The following is a 20,936-nucleotide window of genomic DNA, read 5'->3' on the forward strand; positions in this document are numbered from 1 at the left end:
CTACAGAGACAGTCCTAGTGAAGGAATCATGACTGATCTAAATCCATTTCAGCAATCCTGATGCCTTTCTCTGACAGTTATCTGTGAAGCAGGCTTGTGAGCCATTCTATCTAATGAGATATGTACAGATACCTAGAGTTCTGGACAAGATTTTTCACTTGGTAGGTGATATGCAAGAGGAAGAAGCCTTGTCTTTTTTTTTGTTTTTGACCATTCATTTTGTTGTTGTTGTTTTGATTTGTTTGTCTGTTTGTTTGTTTGGTTGGTTGGTTGGTTTAGGTTTTTTGAAACAGAGTTTCTTTGTGTAGCCCTAGATATCTTGGAACTCCATCTGTAGACCAAGCTGGCCTTGAACTCAGAGATCTGCCTGTCTCTGCCTCGTGAGGCATGTGTCACCACTGTGAAGCTATTATTTTATTATTATGTGAGGATATTATGTGACCTCTAAGAACAGGCCAAAACAACACTTGCAATGCTACCTTAGCAGCCCAACCTTGTTGAGTTATTAATCTAACCTTAAAAACACCTTTAGGCTTCTTATTAGACAGTGTGCATAAATGCACATTGTTTAAGCCCTTTAGTGGGCTGCTCTGTTATTGTGACTGACTATAATTCCAACCATACCTAGGTCTACATAGCACGCTCTCACTTGCATATGATTCTGACTGTGCTGCTTAGATTCCAAGAATCCTGACTCTTAGAAAACAAATATAATGTTTGGCCACTAAGCGAGAAACCATAAAGATGGGTGTGTTGGTGATTTTAGTCTCATAAAAATCATATTTGAGCTTCTAAACTCATATAATAAAAAGTTATCTTCTTTATAATGTTAATGTACATTCTTCCTGGCAAAGTGAACCCAGATGGAGTATGTCTGATCTCAATTACACCTCTATCATTGCTAAGTAAAGCAATATAAGGCCTGTAAAGTACTTAAAATAGAGCTGTGTACAGTAGATGTTCAGTTAGTTGCAGATATTTTCATCTATTCTTTGTTTGCCTGTTAGCATTTTATTTTGGCAGATTAGATCTCACAATTAATAGTGTAACCAACCTCCTCCCACCTTTGATACAAACTGAGTGAAAGGATGCCTGGTATCCTGATCCTCTTATGGAGTATAGATAATTTTACTCAACATTAAAGAAATTACTCTCTGAAAAAAGTCTGGGGAAGCTTCATTATATTCCAGTTAGAGACATGTGTTATAAATTACTGAGAAAAGTTTTGATTGATAGTAATTTGGAGATGTGCATTTTTATGACAGCAAAACCAGGCATGTCCTTCTAATTCACATTGTCAAGCAAATCTCTATCAGCACTTTAGCAAAATCAGCTGTCAACAAAGCAGGACAAGAAGGTTCTCACCTCCATTTGAAAGAAAAAAAAATAGCTGTGTTGCCTCGTGATTTAATGCTCTTCTTAAAAACACCTAAAAGAGTTTCTCAATCTTCCATGTCAATGAACTGTTGATAGACTGAAATTAATCATGTCTGTACCTCCTTGGGCAAACACAGGTCTCTTTCTTTAAAGTCCAGGGTGAGTGAGGACGGCTAAGAGAAAACCACCATCCCATCATAAAACTTGGCAAAAGTGCCTGCAAGGCAGCTCCTAGAGAAAATGCCATTCTGAGCTTTGTACAAAAAGCTGTTTGGGTCCTGGATTCACAGACCAATGTCAACATTTAGTCGTTGTTGTAGGAGCAGAAAAAGTGCACCAGTGCACATAGAAGACTGGCATCCAGCCATTCTTGCTCAATGCCGAAGATACTCATGACTGTATTCCCAATGCCCAAAGCAGTAGTACCTGGTTTGTGTGTGTGTGTCTGTGTGTGTGTATGTATATGTCTTTGTCTGCGTGTCTGTCTGTCTGTAGGTGTGCATGCATTTGTGTGAGCATGTGTATGGAAGCCAAAGGTTGATGCCAGGTGTGTTCCCCAATCACTCGGCACTTATACACTAAAGTAGTATCTTTAATTTGAGTCCAGAGATCATTAATTTGTCCAGTCCAGTTAGTCACCTTGTTTTGGATATCCCCTTTCTCTGCTTCCCAAATACTGGGATTACAGGCAGACTGCCATGTCCACTTTGCATTTACATGGGTACTAGTGATTTCAACTCTGGTCTTCATGCTTTCATAGCAAGTGCTTTACCTACTGAGCCATCTCCCTACTCTTTCATGCATGTATGTGTATATACATGTATGTAAGTGTTCAAACACACATACCCCTCTGGAGACAGAAACTGGAGCAGAGACCAGAGACCATGAAGAAATGCTTCTTATTGCCTCGTATCTTCTGGCTTTCTCAGATACCTACCTTGGTATCTGCATCACCTGCAGTGGAATGGACCCTCCTACATCAGTTAGCAAGTAAGAAAATAGCTCACAGACAGGGGTGGTCACAGGCCAGCCTGATCACACCAGTTCTTCAGTTGAAGTTCCCTCTTCCTAGGTGTGTTAAATTAGCCATCACAAACACATGCACACAGAGACATGAACATGCATGCACATGTACATACTTTAAAATAATTCTTTGAGAATTTCATACTAAGTATTTTTATCTCATTCTTCCCTCCTCCTTCCCCAACTTCTCCCAGATTCGACCTCTCAACCTACCACCAATTCCGTGCCCTCCTAAAACAACAACAAACAGAAACAAAAAGCAAAAGCCCACCAAAGTCAACTTGTGGTGCCCAGATGGCTCCTTACATATTTTTAAATAGATTTTTAAAGCAAACCAGGAATGTTCCACTGTTAAGGAACACGGATGACCCACTGCTATGGTAACTCAAAGAAAGCGCACCCTGAGATCTCAAGTCTTTGAGGCAAACAGAATTTTTCGGTTTGTTTGAAGCTCTTTTGTTTACGGAAATGGCCACTGGTTCATTTGTTGGTCGTTTCATGCAGCGTGAAAAAACAACTGATGTAATTGTTTTCAATTGAAATTGCCTATTTGAGGAACCACAAGAGCACACCTTTTATCCAACAGAGCTACAGAACTAAGGTTTAATCTACACTCTTAGAAGCATTTTAAATCCAAAGCACTTTAAAAAATTCTCCACACCTTAGGAAAAGCAGAACCAAGTAGATAAGCTCTGTGGAGAGAGTCATTTATCCCAAGGCAAGAGAAAAGGAGCCCTCCACACCCATTTCTGAGAGTGTAGCTTACAAAAGAATTGCACAAGATGGTGTTAGGTTCTCCTGAGGCCATTTATGCTTGGTGTTTATTGATTCCATCGCAAGTACTGGCCCTGAATAAAGATTAGACTGCTTAGCCAGGACTAACTTGCAAGAAAAAAAATTACTCAGCTACTGTTGCCTTCATCCAGTTTCTTTGCTCAAATCCCTGTTCCCATCCCAGGTCAAAGTCAGGGCAGGGGGCAAAGAGCTGGTGCGCTGTCCTGTGGAGTCAGTGGTGTCATGCTTCAGACACATCAACAGACCTTTCACAAATCTCAGTCCACTGTTGTATTCTTGTAACCAGGATGACATTTTTAATGTTTCGACTATAATTTAGGTGAAAAAACAAAAACTCAACTATTTTTTATTTACTGTGTTGGAAATCTTTTGGCTCATCTTTCAGAGGGGTTAAAATGACTTTTGCTCACTCTTTTAGGGAACATAGTTCACCTAGGCTTCTAGAAATGACCAGCAGAGAACCTGTGCTGAAACCTCCTTCTCAGAGGACAAAGCATTACACGTCTTGCTTCCCTGTCTCTTCTTGCTTTAAGAGACCAAAAGATTAAAAATCAGCAGCTATTAATATTTAAGGCCTGAACTAGCTGGATGAAGTCCAGGAATGCCCTGAGGGAAAAAACCGCCTTACTGTATTCTTTCTCCACCCACTAGAGATACAGTTGCTAGGAAACTGGCCCATCCCCCTAGGGAGGGACACCAGGTCATTAATGATCTGGGGACCTTCTTATAGCCAATCAATTCAAAATGCAGCATTTTGACCAATAGATGCTTGCCAGGCAGGAATTGCCCCTGCCTTGGGCATGCTGGGAGGGACCAGAATCTTTAAATCACCCAGCTAACATTAGCTCTCACTGCTTCGGCAGTGGGGGGGGGGGGGGCCCAAGCTGTAGCTTGTAATTTATAATAAAAAGAACCTCATGTATTTATAGCAAAGTCTCTTTATTCCTGGTTTTTTGGGGTTCGTGAACTGGGCAGAACAATGTAATGGGTGCAGATGCGTGTCACTTCAGGAGGAAACACTGATTTTAGGTCCAGCCTATTCTCTTTCTCGACCATCAGGCTGGCACAGATTGTGAGATGCTCCATAGGCCCTGACTATGTCCCTAAGTGATCTGACAGCAGAGCCCACTTGACATCCATATGTGACATGGGGAAGGAGTCAGGAATTAACCGTCACTATTGTTTGTCCCTGAGACTTAAAAATATATATATATATTTTAAGACTCACTCTACTTCATTTCAGTGGAGGAAAATTAAGGTCTCCTGTGTGTGAAAGAACTCAGTGGCATTTGTTGTGGAAGCAAAGAGAGAAGGGATGACCCTGAGGGAGAGTCCAGGGAAGTCCAAAGATTTCTTCTGCCTTCCCCTAGCATGCAGAAGGCCCATGGATACTTTGGGCACTGTCACTGCCAGTGATCCCATGGGTAGTGAATGGCCACATAGTGCTAGGGCCAAGAGTAGGATCCTTGCAAGGAAAGTGTCCACATGGCTGAGAACTAAGTTTAACTGGAGAACTGACCTAGTTGAGGAAACACAAGCTGAGCAGGCTTCCAGAGCTCCACGGATGTTCATTGCTGACAATTCTAGATGTTGAGGGACACAGGGGAACCTGAGTTCGAGGTCCACACTGTTCAAATATTTAAGAATCCAAGGCTCTGAAGGAGAGGGAGGCAGGAGGGGAGGCTGAGACTGCCCCAGCGCTAGGAAAGCTTCATTAAATTTGCAGTGTTCTCAAGCCACAATCAGGAAGCCTGCATTTTCCCCGAGGTCCTGGTATCTCTTACCACCATGTGGGCATAGTCCTGGAATCCAAGGCTTTGCGTTAATCCTGTGCTGGATTTCAGATGTTGCCTCTGTTACCCTCCGTTGTCAAGACCAGAGAGGAGAGTTTTCAAAGCCAGTGCATCCTTCTTTTATAACACAGCTTAGGAGAGTCTAACAGGGAGGAAAGGCTAATGACTACAATCATACATCATTATTTGCTGGGGACTGCTATTACCACCTTACATGTGTTTCAATGTCCACAGCTGGCCAAGTGATTTCACACATCTTCTCTTCTTTGCAATAGTGAGAATATACTCATTCTCACTCATCAGGATGGGCACTTGAGCCTCTATAGGCTACCTGCCCATAGAGAGGGAGTCAGCCTAGCTCCAAACTATCTCACTCTCAACATCACCTCTGTCTGCCCTACTGTGAAAGCTCTCCACAAAGCCCAGTGCTCCTGTGCATAATATCCTCAAATAAAAATTAATTTTAGGTCAGCTGCTCAACTTATTGCTTCAGAAGAAAAGACATGTCCAAAGAAGGTGCCTATTATGGCCTGCCACCAGACACAGCTTCCGTGGCATAAGCACAGCTACACTTGTATCAGAGAAGCCCATGGAGATAGATTGAGAAATTTCTGTCCCTTAGCAAGGTCCTGTAGGAGGTGACACTGTGCCAGAGTCTCAGACCAGCCTCTGTGGCTTCAAGATGGAGAAAGAGACTGGGACAGTCTGGCTGAGAGATGCAGATGGCAAAAAGAAGGCCCTCTCAAAGCCAATGTCACTTCCTCAGTCTTGCAACTGGCTTGTCTATGTGTGACTGGGCCAGCACATACATTTATTTAGTATTAAGGGAGCTTCTGTTTGTGAAGAAAAAGAGCCAAGAATATAAAACAGCAATTTCCAAGGCTGCTGGAAACACCCAAACCATAGCTTCATTCCACAGAGAGAAAGCTATGTAAGCTCAGCATCTGAGCTCTAGGAAGCAAAATATAAAATGTGCATAAAACTTTCCAGTTTGGCCCGGCAGAATGGCTCCCGCCAAGAAGGGTGGCGAGAAGAAGAAGGGCCGTTCTGCCATCAACGAGGTGTACAATGGGAGTACACCATCAACATCCACAAGCGCATCCATGGCGTGGGCTTCAAGAAGCGTGCTCCCGGGGCACTCAAAGAAATTTGGAAGTTTGCCATGAAAGAGATGGGGACTCCAGATGTGTGCATAGATACAAGGCTCAATAAAGCTGTCTGGGCCAAAGGAATAAGGAATGTTCCGTATCGCATCCGAGTACGTTTGTCCAGAAAACGTAATGAAGATGAGGATTCACCAAACAACCTCTACACATTGGTAACTTATGTGCCGGTGACCACTTCAAAAATCTACAGACGGTCAATGTGGATGAGAACTAAACTGAATGTCAAATAAAGTTGCAGAACTGCCAAAAAAAAATGTGCATAAAATATTCAACTATGAAGTCCACACCATGCCCACTGTGGGACTGTTGAGTCTACAAAAGCATCTGAAAGTATTAGCATTGTCATTAGTCCACAGAAGCAAACACCAAGCTAAGGCCTTTGAATCTGTGAAACTATTTCCCAGAGGGAGTAAATTGTGAGTCATTTCCATTTCCATAATGCCTTTCTCCATTGGTAAGGAAGAGGCCAGTGTTCATTAGGTCTGTGCAGGCTTCTTCTAGGAGAGGAAAGTATTCAGAGTGGAACGACACCCCCATTAAACAGTAGACTTGACTTTAAAGCTGTTCTTAGTGCTTTCTCCAAAGTCAGAAAATGCTCTTGTTTCTTAGCAGAACCAACTGATTTGGACAGTGGGCCGAAAAACAGTCTTAATGCTCAAGTTGCAGTTAGGTCTGCACTGAGAATCTCGGTGAGTTTGCTGTGCTGAGGAGGAGGGAGGTCTGGGAGAGGGGAGTGCTGGGAGATCAAAGGATTGTTTCTCTCAAACAAGTCCCTGGGTGACCAAAGTTCTCACCTCATGTGATGTTCTCTGTTGTTTAGAAAGCCTCACCGTTGTTTTCCTGGGTTCAGAGGTCCTTCCACTCACCAACTCAGACATTCAGCTCTTCCACAGCTCAGAAGCTGTGTGTGCTAGTCTCCATCTTGGCTATGCCCCCCCTCCCCTCCCCCTCCCTCCCACCTCCCCCTCCCCCCGTCTTACTGCAACTTAATATGCCAAGGCAGGTTGATATTCACAGGAGTCCTCCCTTTTTCTGGGGAGAAAGGAAGGCGATGTGGATGGGAGGGTGGGGTAAGTGTAAGCCAGAGGGAGGGATGGGAGGAGAGGAGGAAGAGGAAACTCTGATCAGGATGTAAAGTAAATAATAAATTAATAAAAAATACATGTTTTATGTGCTTTTTGTAATTAGAATATGAATTGTTGCCCATAGACCGAGTATTTGAACACTTATTCCCCACTGGTAGTACTGTTTTGAAAGTTATGAAAAATTTTGTAAGACCTACTTGGTAGACGTAAGACTCCAGAGAATAAGACTCCAGCTCTGCCTCCTGCCCCTCCTCTGTTTCCTGATCCACTAAGATGTAGACAGGCTCCCACTGACACAGAGCAAGCCATCCCTGCCAGGGTGCATCTCATGCCAGGTACCTCTCATGCCAGGGTGCCTCTCATGCCAGGGCACCATGTACTCTGAAACTGCAAATTAAAATAAACCCTCTTTCCTATACATTGCTTCTATAAGATATTTTTGTCTCAGCGATGAGAAAATTAAAACAGGTGTCATCTTGAGAAGATTAGATTTATAATATTCTTGCTCAGTCCCACAAGGTCCATCCACTCAGCACCAACCAGACCTCCTTATCTCTCAATCCCCTGACAGGACTTTTTTCCAGACCCCATCCAGGAAGCTAGGCCACTGGGTGCTGCCCAGGACTCCACATGTTTTCTCACCGCAAGATGTTGTGGTGTTAAGCAGAAGCTCCACAACTGAGCTACATTCACCATTCTCCATTGTCTCTGAAAACCATGACTATGACCAGCTGTGCTTATGACTACATTGCACTTGGAGCTTGCAAACTATATCAGTCCAACCCACTGTAACCAAAACTTGGGATAATGGCCCCCTAATATGGCCAGAAGCACGAGCTAAAGTAGGGACACTGGCTTCTGTGGGATGGCATGGGATTGCCTGCTTATACAGTTGACTCAGGCCCTTGGTTCTGTTGGACTTGCTCCAAATTATACCAGTTCCTTCTTGCTAACAGCAGGTTTATCTCTCTTGGTGGTTTGGATGACAGGAGCTCAACAAATATTTGTTAAAGAAACAAAAAGGCATCAATGAACTCAATAGTAAACAGAAAAAAAAGGTTTTTTTAAGTTCGTTATTCAAAATGATTAAAAATAAAACTTTAGGAAGATGAACTGATTTAAAAGGGAATAAGCACAGCTCTGAAGATGGCAGACTACACACGCAGCACCTTCCGGCATCTCCAGGACTCTAAACAGAACCTTGACTCCATGGCTTCAGGGAGAGTTGAGATGCAAAAGAGAGCAGGTGGAAGCAACAAAAAACAGGAGGAGGCTACACACCAGAACTTCACATTTGTAAAGCAAACCACAGACCCTAACCCATGGTGGAGAGAAGGAAAAGTCCTACCCCACCTTAAGTGGGTCCACAAGCAAAAGAGGAAAGGACAGCCTCTAGCCCTCCAGTGCAACCCTTTAACACATTCTTCATGTTCTGCCGACCTCCAACCATAAAATTATTTTCGTTGCTGCTTCATAACTGTAGTTTTGCTACTGTTATGAATCATAATAGAAGTATGTGACATGAAAAGGTTGAGAACAGCTGCTCTGGATGCTCCACTGATGCCCTAGCGGGCACAAGTGAATGCTGGAGGAGGGGCTCACACCTATTCTAGGTGGCAATAGGATTTGCCTCTCTTTAGGAGCATTAGGGGTCCCAGAGGTTTTTGCATCTCCAAACCCCAAAGATCACCACCTGACTCTGACTAAGCAAGTGACCTCCCACATTGCTTGAATCACTGCAGGCACAGGACATGGGTGACATAGATGTAGGCTCTTAAATATAAACCCATTTGTGCCGAGAAATCAGGCCACAGACTGTGCAGTAGAGGAAAGTCAGCAGGCAGAAGTGCTCAGGGAAATGACATCCAGCAGTCAGGTAAGAGGAGAAAAGCCATGCACAGTATAAACCCTGCCCTGAGTGGCAGCCCAACTCCAGCTTTAATGGTTGCCATCCCACCAGGATCCCAGCGCCCCTCTTCCTAATCCAATTGAGGGTGGAGGTAAAGTACCCGGGTGCTTCTATTACTCTGTCTCTTTTCTCCCCTGTAAATGGTCATGAGACTCTTAAAAATGAGGGGGGGTAAATAAATAAATAAACTGGGGGGAAATTACCCACTAAGAAGACATATATTGAATAATAATAAAAAAAAGAATGGTAAGCCATGATAAAGTCTTCAAAGCAATAAAAGCTTAAGACCAAATGGATTCACTGTGGTCATAGTCTACCACAGAACTTTTAAGAAGAACAAATGGTTCTATAAAGCAGAAAGGGAAGGAACATTAGCAAAATTTCACAAAGCCAACACTGGCCCCATATAAAAGTTAGATAATGGTGCACCACCACTATCACCACTAGTAGCAGAAACAAAATGGTAGACTGAGCTCCCTGACAGTCACATAAGCTTAACCAAGTGCTTGAAAATTACATTTGACAACAAATTACAAAGACTGCAAGCCAAGCATGGTAGCATAACAAGCCTTTATTCCCACCATTTGAGATGCAGAAGCAGGCAGATCTCTGCGGGTCTGAGGCCAGCCTGGTCTAAATAGTGAGTTACAAAGCAGCCAGAGCCACATAAAAAGAGCTTGTCTCAAAAAATAAAAATAAAAAATATTGTACACACCATGATTAACCTGATGTGATTATGCAATGACAATATAATATATGTAAACCAATAAATATAATTCAGCACAAAACTATGCTCAAAGACAGAAATTGCAATATCATCTCAATAGCTGCAGAAAAAGGCATTTGACCAGTCCATCATCACTTCATGATAAAAGTCCTGAAGAAATGAGGAATAGAAGAAACATGCCTCAGCATAATAAAAGTTCTATTCAACAAACATAGACAACATTATGTTAATGGAGGAGAGAAAGAACTTTCTATAAAATAAGAAACAAGATCAGGATATCCATTCTCTCTACTTTCTTCAGCATGCTACTTGAGTCTTTGCAGCAATAAGGAAACTTAAGGAAATAAAACAGAAATAGGAAAGGAATGTGGGGGTCTTTAAAAGCTCTACTGTCAGCAGGGAAATGATCCTGGTGAGGTAAGAGGAAAAGCCGGGACAGCTCAACTTAGTGAGGCAGACTGGTTCAAATTTCTAGAGTCTAATGTCAAGTGGTTTACTTTTTAAACATTTAAACACAGTAAAATTTTGGGGAAAGTTTCCTCATGACAATTATTACAACAATGTTTTAGGCATGACTATATCAAAACTTCTCTTCAGAATTCTCAATAGAGGAACATCAAATGGCAGAGAAACACTTAAAGAAATGCTCAACATCCTTAGTCATCAGGGAGATGCAAATCAAAACAGCCCTGAGATTTTACTTCACACCCATCAAAATGGCTAAGATCAAAAACTCAAGTGATAACACATGCTGGACAGGATGTGGAGAAAAAGGAACCCTACTTCATTGCTGGTAGGAATGTAAACTTGTACAATCACTTTGGAAATCAATCTGGCACTTTCTCAGACAATTAGGAATAGTGCTACCTCAAAATCCAGCTATACCACTCCTAGGCATATATCCAAAATATGCTCAAGTATACAACAAGGACATTTGCTGAACCATGTTTGTAGCAGCTTTATTTGTAATAGCCAGAAACTGGAAACAGCCTAGATGCCCCTCAGTTGAGGAATGGATACAGAAATTGTGGTACATTTACACAATGGAATACTACTCAGCAATTAAAAACAAGGAAATCATGAAATTTGCAGGCAAATGGTGGGATCTAGAAAAGATCATCCAAAGTATCCCAGAAGCAGAAAGACACACATGGTATATTCTCACTTATAAGTGGATATTAGTCATATAATATAGGATAATCATACTAAAATCTGTACACCTAAGAAAGCTAAGGAAGAAGGAGAACCCTGGGTAAGATGCTCAGTCTTCATTCAGAAAGGCAAATGGGACGGACATCAGAAGAGGGAGAAAACAGGGAACAGGACAGGAGCCTACCACAGAGGTCCTCTGAAAGACTACCCTGCAGGGTATCAAAACATACGCTGAGACTCATAGTCAAACTTTGGGCAGAGTGCAGGGAATCTTACGAAAGAAGGGGAGATAGAAAGAACTAGAGGGGACAGGAGCTCCACAAGGAGAGCAACAGAATACAGAAATCTGGGCACAGGGGTCTTTTGTGAGACTGATATTCCAAACAAGGACAATGCATGGATATAACCTAGAACCCCTGCACAAATGTGGCCCATGGCAGCTCAGTGTCCAAGAGGGTTCCCCAGTAATAGGAACAGGGCCTGTCTCTGACATGAACTCATGGGCTGGCTCTTTGATCACCTCTATCTGAGGGGGCAGCAGCTTTACCAGTCCACAGAAGACAATGAAGCCAGTCCTGATGAGACCTGATTGACTAGGGTCAGAAGGAAGGGGAGGAGGCCTTCCCTTATCATTGGACTGGAAGAGGGCATAGGAGAAGAAGAGGGAGGGAGAGTGGGATTGGGAGGGGATTAGGGAGGGGGCTACAGCTGGGATACAAAGTGAATAAACTGTAATTAATAAAAATAAAATACAAATTAAAAAAAACAAATCCAAGGAATAAAGCTGTAGATCATTAATAGAATGCTTTCATGACTTAGATATGTGAGATCCTAGGCTTAATTCTCAATATTGAAAATAAATAAAAAGAAAGTAAACAACAACAACAACAACAAAAACCCCAACCTCCTCTTCGAAGTATATCTCTTTAGCAAAGCACCCGTGACCTTTCCCACAGAATGTATTCTATTGAGAAACAGTGCTCAGTGTAAGGGCCTAGGCAGGAAGGGTTTGTAACAAGCATAATAGCAAACTCTTTTGCAAACATTTTTCATGAGGGTGGATTCTTTTGACTTAGAGTTAATGTTCAGGATTCTGGGGAAATCAGGTGAGGGCTGGCTCCACAGACTAGCAAAGATCACCAGGTTATCAAACAACATCCACTCCACCCTTCCAGGTAAACAGCTGTGTTCGATAACTGTGTGTTCAACAATTCTGGTTTCTCTAGTGCTTATGGACCTTGTGCCCTTCTACATAGGAAGAAGTTAAGTTATCCATAGCCATAGATAATATGATGATATACTTAAAAGTCACCAATAGCTCATATAATAAACAATTTCAGCAAAGTAGCAGGATACAGAATCAACACAAAAAAAAAAAACCATTAAATTGTCTGTGTCTTAATAAAATTAGAGAAGACAGTAGGAAACAGAAATATGTGCATAGATTTGAACAGTTACTATGAGGTTCTGGCCAACCTGAGCTATATAGAGAGTAAGACCCTGTCTCAAAAAAGAAAGAAAGAAAGAAGGAAGGAAAGAAAGAAGGAAGGAAAGAAAGAAAGAAAGAAAGAAAGAAAGAGAGAAGAGAAGAGAAGAGAGAAGGAAAGAGAATGGAAATAGGAGGGAAAGGAGAGGGAGGGAAGAAAAAAGAAAGAAAGAAAGAAAGAAAGAAAGAAAGAAAGAAAGAAAGAAAGAAAGAAAGAAAGAGACAAGAGAGTATCTTTTAAAGTCTGGAGCCACAAAATAAATTAAAATCTACTCTCCCAATCTACAATAAAGAAACAGGTCCCATCACTTTTATAAGGAACCGTAGAAAACCTTTAAGAACTATATGATTTCATCCCAGCAATGGGAAGGCAGAGGTAGGCAGATTTGTAGGCTCAAGGCCAGCCTGGTCTATATAGTGAGTTCTGTCACACCTAGATCTACATAGTAAAAACATGTCTTAAAAAAAGAAAAGAAAAGAAATATATGATTTCTTAAACTCAGATGCAGAGTGGTGGTGACACAGGCCTTTAACTGAGTCTTCGGAGGCAAGAAGATGCGTCTTAACAAAATTAGAGAAGACAGTAGAAAACAAAAATATGTGTGTAGATTTGAACAATACTATGAGTTTCTGGCCAACCTGAGCTATATAGACAGTAAGACCCTGTCTCAAAAAAGAAAGAAAGAAAGAGAGAGAGAAAGAAAGGAAAAGGGAGAGTGTTTGCTGCTCTATGGAGTAAGTTTCAGGCCAGCCAGGGCTATGCAGAGAAACTCTGTCTCAAAATAACTTCCCCCACTCCAAAAAAAAAAAAAAAAAAAAAAAAAAAGGAAGGAACAAAAAGAAATTTATGATCTCAGTCACCTGTAGACTATCCCAATGAAGAAAACATAGAAGGTGTTCTCTCTTCAATTATACAAAGATAACACATCACTTGAAAATAAATTGAGTCGCTGGAGAGATGGCTCAGTGGTTAAGAGCAACGTCTGTTCTTCCTAAAGACTGGGGTTCAATCCCCAGCACCCATATGGCAGCTCACAACTGTCTGTAACTCCAGTTCCAAGGGATTTGACAACTTCATGCTAATGCACATAAAATAAAATAAAAAAAAATTTAAAAAAAAAAAAAGAAAATAAATTGAGTCAAGGGTACTGTAAGGAAAAACAGCATCTCCTTTGTGCACACAGGCCCATTGGTCTTGATAACATCTGTGTGAAAACTACAGGATCTCAACATACTTAGAAAAAGAATTTGATAGAAGATGATACACATTTATGGTTTTCTTTTTTAAAAAAAATGTCTGGGGGCTTCCTTAACCTGATAAGGGGGAAACACACATCACCAGAAACACAAGCCAGAATTTATTCCATAGTGACAAATCAGAACAATTGCTATAGAAAAGGAACTGTTATAGACTATTGCCAGCACTGTTTTCATTTAACAATTCAGGTCCTAGGAAAAGAAATCAACACGCAATGGGTGGGAGGAAGGAAAATTGTCATTACACATCCATATCATTCTTTGCATACCAATTTAAGAGAATCTATAGATAAACTATTTGAGAGATAAGAAGCTCACTAATTTTAGAAATTAAGAAGTGGATCTGAGTTAATGATTTAAAAAATTGGGATGGCAAAAAATAAAAATAAAATAAAATTTTAAAATTAGGATGGCTTTTAGGATCCAGGGTGATCCTTGACCACGTGGGACAACCCAGGCTACTTGAACCTCCACCCTCACCACCAGATTGCGAATAAATAAGCAATATGCTGTCTCATTCTCTGGTTTTGGAAACGTCTGTGGACCCACTTGTTTAGATGGCCAGTGCAGAAGGCAAGAGGCTCCAAAGAAAATACTCTGACAACCTCACCTAACCTGCATTGCCTTCCAAATGTCTCATCTGTAAATATCATAGGTTTCCATTCTCTTGCTACCTCAGAGGGGGGCTTAAATTTCAACAAGTGGTTTTGTGGGAGGTGAGGGGAAACTATAGTGAGATCATAGCAGATAGGAAGAAAAGCATAATCTTGTCTTGACAGCTCAGGAGAGAAAACACTGAGAAAATCTGCCACCATGCCGAACAGTGGCAGAGTGAGAAATGCTGAGTGAAAAAGCCATGTAAGCAACTTCACCAAGTGCTGTTTGTTTCTGTTAAATAATAGAGTTTAATCAGTGTGTGATCTTGGGGCCTTTACTGACTGAGCCATCTTCTTCATCCCTGTAAGATTGCTTTCATGATGACAAAGTCATTCCTTTGGTCTTTGGCTAGCAAAGACTGACTTCAATGTCCCAATACCTCTCCTCCCTTCTCCTTTCCTACTGAGCCAATGATCTCTGGATTGTTTATTGACCTCCCAACATCAAGCTGTACTCAGTGTGTTTCCTCTGCATTAGCCTTCTAAGATGCTTCAGTACTGGACTTCCATAACCATAGACATTGTACTATAGCTCACATTACACTCAGATTCCTACGTATTTCCCCAGTTTTTTGTTGTCATTGAAACATGCAAAGAATCTATGCACTCGTTCTTTTGTTTTTCCCATGTTATTTTATTTCAGGGTTCTTAAAGTCAACCCGTGCTTCGTATTCTCTAAAGAGCATCTGCAGAATTTGAAATGATATTCACGCTGATTCTAATAAAAAGGCATTAGAATGTATGGTCCTGAAGCTACATAAGCAGCTATTCAACATCTTGTAAGGAAGAAAAAAACCATATAATGAAATAATATAATAAAGAACACATTACTCGAGGAGAAAAAGCAAAAGATTATGAGACTTCACTGCGGAGAAACACCTTTGGCTTGAGGGACTTTGTGAGGCCTCAGGGAAAAGGGAGAGAGTGAAAGAGGCCCCTAAGAAGGGGTATTTTAAGGAATGAAGAGGTGAAGGGAGTTTGGGAGGAGGTGATGGTGTGATTAAAATCACCAAAGCAGAAAGCATGGACAATGTCTAGTTTATTAGGTTTTTTGTGTTGCTGTGGCAAAAATATGCCACTTGGGGAAGAAAAGGTTTCAATTCATCAAAGTGGGGATGGCAGGGAAGAACCATCTGAGCTTAGTGGTGGAAGCATAAGGCAGAGGCTGCTCATATGTAAGAAGCAGAAAGCACACTGAGAACCAGGGCCTGGTCACTAGCCTGCCCTCATGATGACAGACTTTTGGAATGAGAGTTTGCCTCTTAAAGACTCCCACAGTTTATTATATGGCTGAGAAGGACAGTTTTGGTCATGTGGACACATTTAGCGGCAAACAAAGAGCCTGTGGGAGATTGTTTCAGATTCAAATTATAACATCTAGGAAATGATGCGTAGGTGGAAGAAAATGTATCACCAGCAAGAGGAGAGAGATAAAAATATTGTCAGCTATCTCTTGGCACTTCTTATGAGCCAGGCAGCCCACAAGGCACTTGGCAGTCATGATGCATTTGATGCCACATGATGCAACCTGAAGGGACAGAAACTGTTTCCATTTCCACACAACAGGCCCCTTAGGATCAAGTGACAGCCCAGCATTGTACACATAAGAAGTGTCTGCCAGGGTCTGAAGCCGGAGAGTCCAGGTCAGAGAGGGTGTGACACACTGTTGCAGAGTCCCTGTGGAAGCAGTGAGATCCAAGATCCCAGTATAAAGAGAGGAAAGAAAGGCAGGGTTTACAGTTACATCTCTCCAGGAATCCTTGGTAGAGACAGAAAAAGCCTTAGAGGAAGTGCTTAGTTGTCCCTAGAGACCAAGCTCACTGCACTTGCAGTGAGGTAGAAGAAACCCAGACTCACATCATTAAGCAGGAAGGACACATTTGGGAGAATGGGCAGCCACAACCGTAAAGCACTTTGATGCTTGGGTCAAGGAAATGAGTGCCATGTTTATGACCTTTCAGAGATAATTATAATTGTGCTTATCCACATAGGGTGATAGAAAGTGTTGGATAGAAAAGAGAAGTGAAGGAATGGAGTCAGAAGGGAAAGGCCCAGAGAGCAGAAGAGAGGTAGGAGGCACAGGAGCAAGCATTCTGAGGAGAGGTAGAGGCTAGCAAAATCTATTTCTGATGACCTCAGCCACCGTGCCTGGCAGGCAGCAGTTTCTGTGCCAGGAGAGGTAGGTTTGGCTACAGGTGGGGATGACTGAAACCATTCTGGGGAAAGATAACAAGCATGCTGAGTCTGGAGTGTCGTGAATCACATCCACCCGCTAAGCAGTACCTTGTAGGAGCACAGTAGTACCCTTCTCATTTGCAGTGTGCCGCCTTCATTCACACCACTTGTTTTGAATCAGCCGCCTCTTCCCCTCCAGCTCTCTCCCAGCATGTTCTTTCCCTTTATTCTTCCTATCTTCCTGACCCACCATCAAAACTTCCTTCCCTAGACTGGTGCTTGGCATTGCTTCTCCAGCCAGCTCTGACTCCGAGTGACTCTTCAGTCCTGGAGTTAATGTTTTATTATGACTAAGCAAGCACCAGTTTAAGCCCTGGAATTCTTCGTAACACTGACTCAAGAGCCATGCTGCAAAGCTGGCTCCATCAGCAATGTGTTGAGGACATGAGTTTGATCCTCAAAACCAGTGTTTAAAAATGCAAAAAGGCGGGTGTGGTGGTGCACACGTATAATGCCAGTGCTGAAGAGAAAAGCAGGTCTGCAGTGCTCTCTAGTCGGCCTGATGAGTTGTAAACCAGTGAGAGATCGGTGTGTGTGTGTTGTTAAAGGAACACCAGTTGTCCCCCAACATCCATGTAAATGTGAATATGCATACATGAACACATACACACAGTTACACTGCATTGAAGCAAGCATAAGAGGGCTACAAACAGCCATGACAGCAGGAATTAGGCAGTTTGTGCTAGAGTGTGTTTTCTGTAAAACTGATCTTTGCTCTTTCTTACCTGTCCTACACTCCTGAAGGCTGACCTCCTGGATGCTATAGAATAGGCTCCCTTGCCCACATATTCCAAACTGGTTTAGGCTAGTAGAGATGGTTGTGAGTTGGGTAGGGCAAAAGTCAGGGTACTTCTCCCTTTAGCTCCCTCCTGTGTGGCTCCAGGTGGGCAGCAGCCCCGGAAGGTGTCTACTTCTTTCTGGAAGCTTCTCCTACATCTGCAGCAACAGCTCCAGCTCTACCCTTGAAATTTCCGCTAACCACCATGTGTTGTTCAGCATCAAGAACCCTGTTGCTAGCGCCTGAGTGCTGCGTTGTCTCTGTGTTTTCCTTTCACGTCGCTCAAAGCATTATATAACCCTTCCTTCATCTCCCCGCTCGGATGTGGCATCTTTTTCCTGCCACAAGCTGACTGATTCAGCCCTAATACAGAATATATCCACGTAGGATCAGGTCATGACACGGGTGATGTCCACAGAATTTGAAAGTTAGGAGTGCCAGTGATGACAAGGACTGGAAATCTTTCTCTGAATGTCTTCCTGCTATCCCCAAATATGTAATACCCTAAAAACTGGTTTTGTTTGCCTTATTGGTCTCTGTAAGCACTTCCGCTATCCCATAGCTTCTTCTTTTAAGTATTCACTATATGTAGACTATTTCCTACATGTCCGGAGCTGTGTTAGTCATTCAAAGATGCCTGGAGCAATGTTCCATCTCCCTATATGCACATTCCAAGTAGGAAGAGTCTCCTAGCTGACAAAAAGCTATGTAATCTGTATCTTTTTAAGGAATCAGTAGTAACTTCATATGAAAACGCACAGAGGAAGGCTTTTCTATGTAAATCATGTTTGAGCCCAGTCTTAAAGAAAAGGACGCATTCCTCAGTAGGGGGAGCAATAGAGTGGAAGAGCAATCTAAGCAAAGATAGTGGAATATGAAAAGCTGTCCTGGGCAGCTGGAGCACTGGACAAATGGTGAGTAGACAGGCATGCCAGGGTGGAAGTGATGGAGAAATGAGAGATTAAGCATGGAAAGAAGAAAACAAATGTATGACTGGTTTCTGAAAAAAAAGTATGATTAGTTTCTGAAGAATATTCCTGAGTGTTGAGGCAACATGGGACATTCTTCTGAAGTGCAGGGCATTTTGGTGGCTGTCTGCAGGACAGATAGGGTCTTCTGCCTCTTGTCTTAGTCAGCAAAAAGCAAAACAAGGACGGGCCTTTTAGTGTCTCAGTGACAGTTAAAATTCGTGTAAGATCCTGCATGCAAGCACTAAGGAAAGAGCTTTCAGGTGTCCTGAACTCGAGTCCTACAGAACTCCGTCTGCCATGATCTCTACTCTAGACAGGGCAAGCAGGGACCCAGGTTCCTGACCTTGGAGATTTCCCTGTCTATTCCAGATGCCAGAGCTACAGGCCATAGCTGAGAGTCAAGAGACCAAAATAGGGACTATTTGATGAGCAAGAATGTGTGCTTTGCAGCAAGCGGTGACATGAGTGTCCAGTAACCAGTACATCAGCACCCAGACGAACCGAGCCAAGGCAGAGGGCAGGCACCTGGAGCACAGCCACACACTGGAGGAAGAACTTACAGAAAGCTGCTCCCCCAGTTTGATTTCTGTCTTTATTACTTAAGTACCTCTAACTGGAAATTCACAAACTACTATTGAAAGGGTGAGATTTAGTGCTAGGACACATGCTAGAAGCTATCTACAAAAGATTTCTGAAGGGACTACACAGCATTTAAAGACAATATATGCTACCTAGTAAGTTTCATGCCTGCCTGTGCTAAGAGAGAGGCCCTATCTCAATAAACAGAGAAGCAAACAGCAGCATAGAACCCAATGGTCTCCTAGAAGTAAAACACCCACATTTCCCAAACAAGCCAGTGTCAGTTAGCATGACACTGAAGTTCCTCCTGCCTTAATTCTTACATTCTAAAAGTAGCCTGATGTCATTACCTAATTTTCTGTTGTCTTCCCCAGCATCCCCACAATCAAAGGAAAGTACCTTTGAAATGACCAATCTGCCTTTGGGGTTTTGTTTCTGCTTTCTCCAGGCCATTTTTACCCCTCCTGTCAGCTCACTGGAACACATTTACTCTGCTTTAAGCTGAAGTCCTTGATTCTAGAACTCAAAAGAAGGCCAATGAAGATCTTAAAACTTGTTTTTTTGTTTGTTTGTTTTGTTTTGTTTGTTTGTTTGTTTTTCTGATGATATTTTAGTCTCTAGTATCTACCAAGAAAGTGACTGAAGCAAAGACCTGATTATAACAGGTTATGTTATGTCCACAGTGAGTCAGGCCCAAAGGAACTTACTGATGAGCCACCTGGGCTCCAACACTGACAGAGCTTTTGGTCATTTCTAGATCTTCTGTGCCCTTTTCCCCCACTATCTTAAAATCAAGAAATTCTGTGTCCACACGTGTATAATTTTGGAGAATGTTCCTGTCACACTTGAGTAGCATATTTCCTGTCCTGCCTTGAGTCACCTCAATATCTGACCATTTATACTAGTCAGGTTTCATTGCTATGACAAAATGCATGAGGGAAATCAATGTAAAAAGAAAAGTTTGGGTGATACCTTCAGAGGTTTCCATCCAAAATGGCTCCAGGGCATTGGGCCTTGGGTCAGGTCAAAACAAAGATATTCACTGCTGCAGGTCAGAAAACAAAGAAAGGAAAGGCCCTGAAGGCCCTCCCTTTCCTGAACCTTCTACCATATCAAAAAGCCCATCTACTACAGATTTACCAGTCGATTGTTCTATGAATCAGGCTTGCACAATCCAATCACAGCCTTGAGGCCCCACTCAGAGCTGTGACGCTGGAGAGCAAGCCTTCTACGTGTGAGATTTGGCATGACCATACTAACACGTCAGGGTGTGGTGCTGCTGCTTGATCAGTATCTGCCAGCTTGCTGTACCACTACTCCTCTTCCAGTCCTCTTGAGGGATGCTACTGAGCTCTGCAGTTGCTGGGCCATATGAGCCTGGGATTCCAAAACTACAGCCTGGGTAGCCAGGTACAGTGGCTAACACCTGTAACTCCAATACTCAGCAGGCTGAGGAAGGAAGACTGTTACAAGTCTCAATCCATCTTGGGCTACACATCAGTGAGTTCCAGGCCAGCCTAGTGCTATGGTATAAGAGTTGTCCGATACCATTTCCCCCCATCAACAGCAGCAATGGGAAGAGATGAAAACAGAGCAGCTGCTGGCTCACATGCACATGTCTGAAAAGAAAAAAAGATCTGACCAAACCTTCTGCCTCTCTTGAAAGGTGCAGCACATTAAGGAGACAAGGCCTTAAGCAGCAGAGCTGTGAGGTGATCCTAGCTTCCACTCTCTCCCTCAAGTGGGGTAGCTTCATACAGACTGAAGCCCAGCCACAGGGCTTGAACGATCAAGGAGATATCATCCCACTCCTTGGTCATTCAGTTCACCAAAGCTTCAGAATTTCTTTGTATATAGCATCCAATATTTAATAAAGTTTTATCAGACATGACAGAAATGCAGCAGACTGAAACATACTTCCTCATGACTCAGAGAGACTTGTCATAG

At 42.5% G+C, this 20,936-nt stretch overlaps 1 pseudogene; it reads left to right on the forward strand.

The window, feature by feature from the left end:
- The first annotated feature begins 5,989 nt into the window (after positions 1 to 5,989).
- Positions 5,990 to 6,402, forward strand: LOC110563961 (large ribosomal subunit protein eL31-like; annotated as a pseudogene).
- Positions 6,403 to 20,936: the final 14,534 nt, after the last annotated feature.

The sequence above is a fragment of the Meriones unguiculatus genome, chromosome 9, assembly GCF_030254825.1.
Source record: "Meriones unguiculatus strain TT.TT164.6M chromosome 9, Bangor_MerUng_6.1, whole genome shotgun sequence".
Classification (NCBI taxonomy): domain Eukaryota; kingdom Metazoa; phylum Chordata; class Mammalia; order Rodentia; family Muridae; genus Meriones; species Meriones unguiculatus.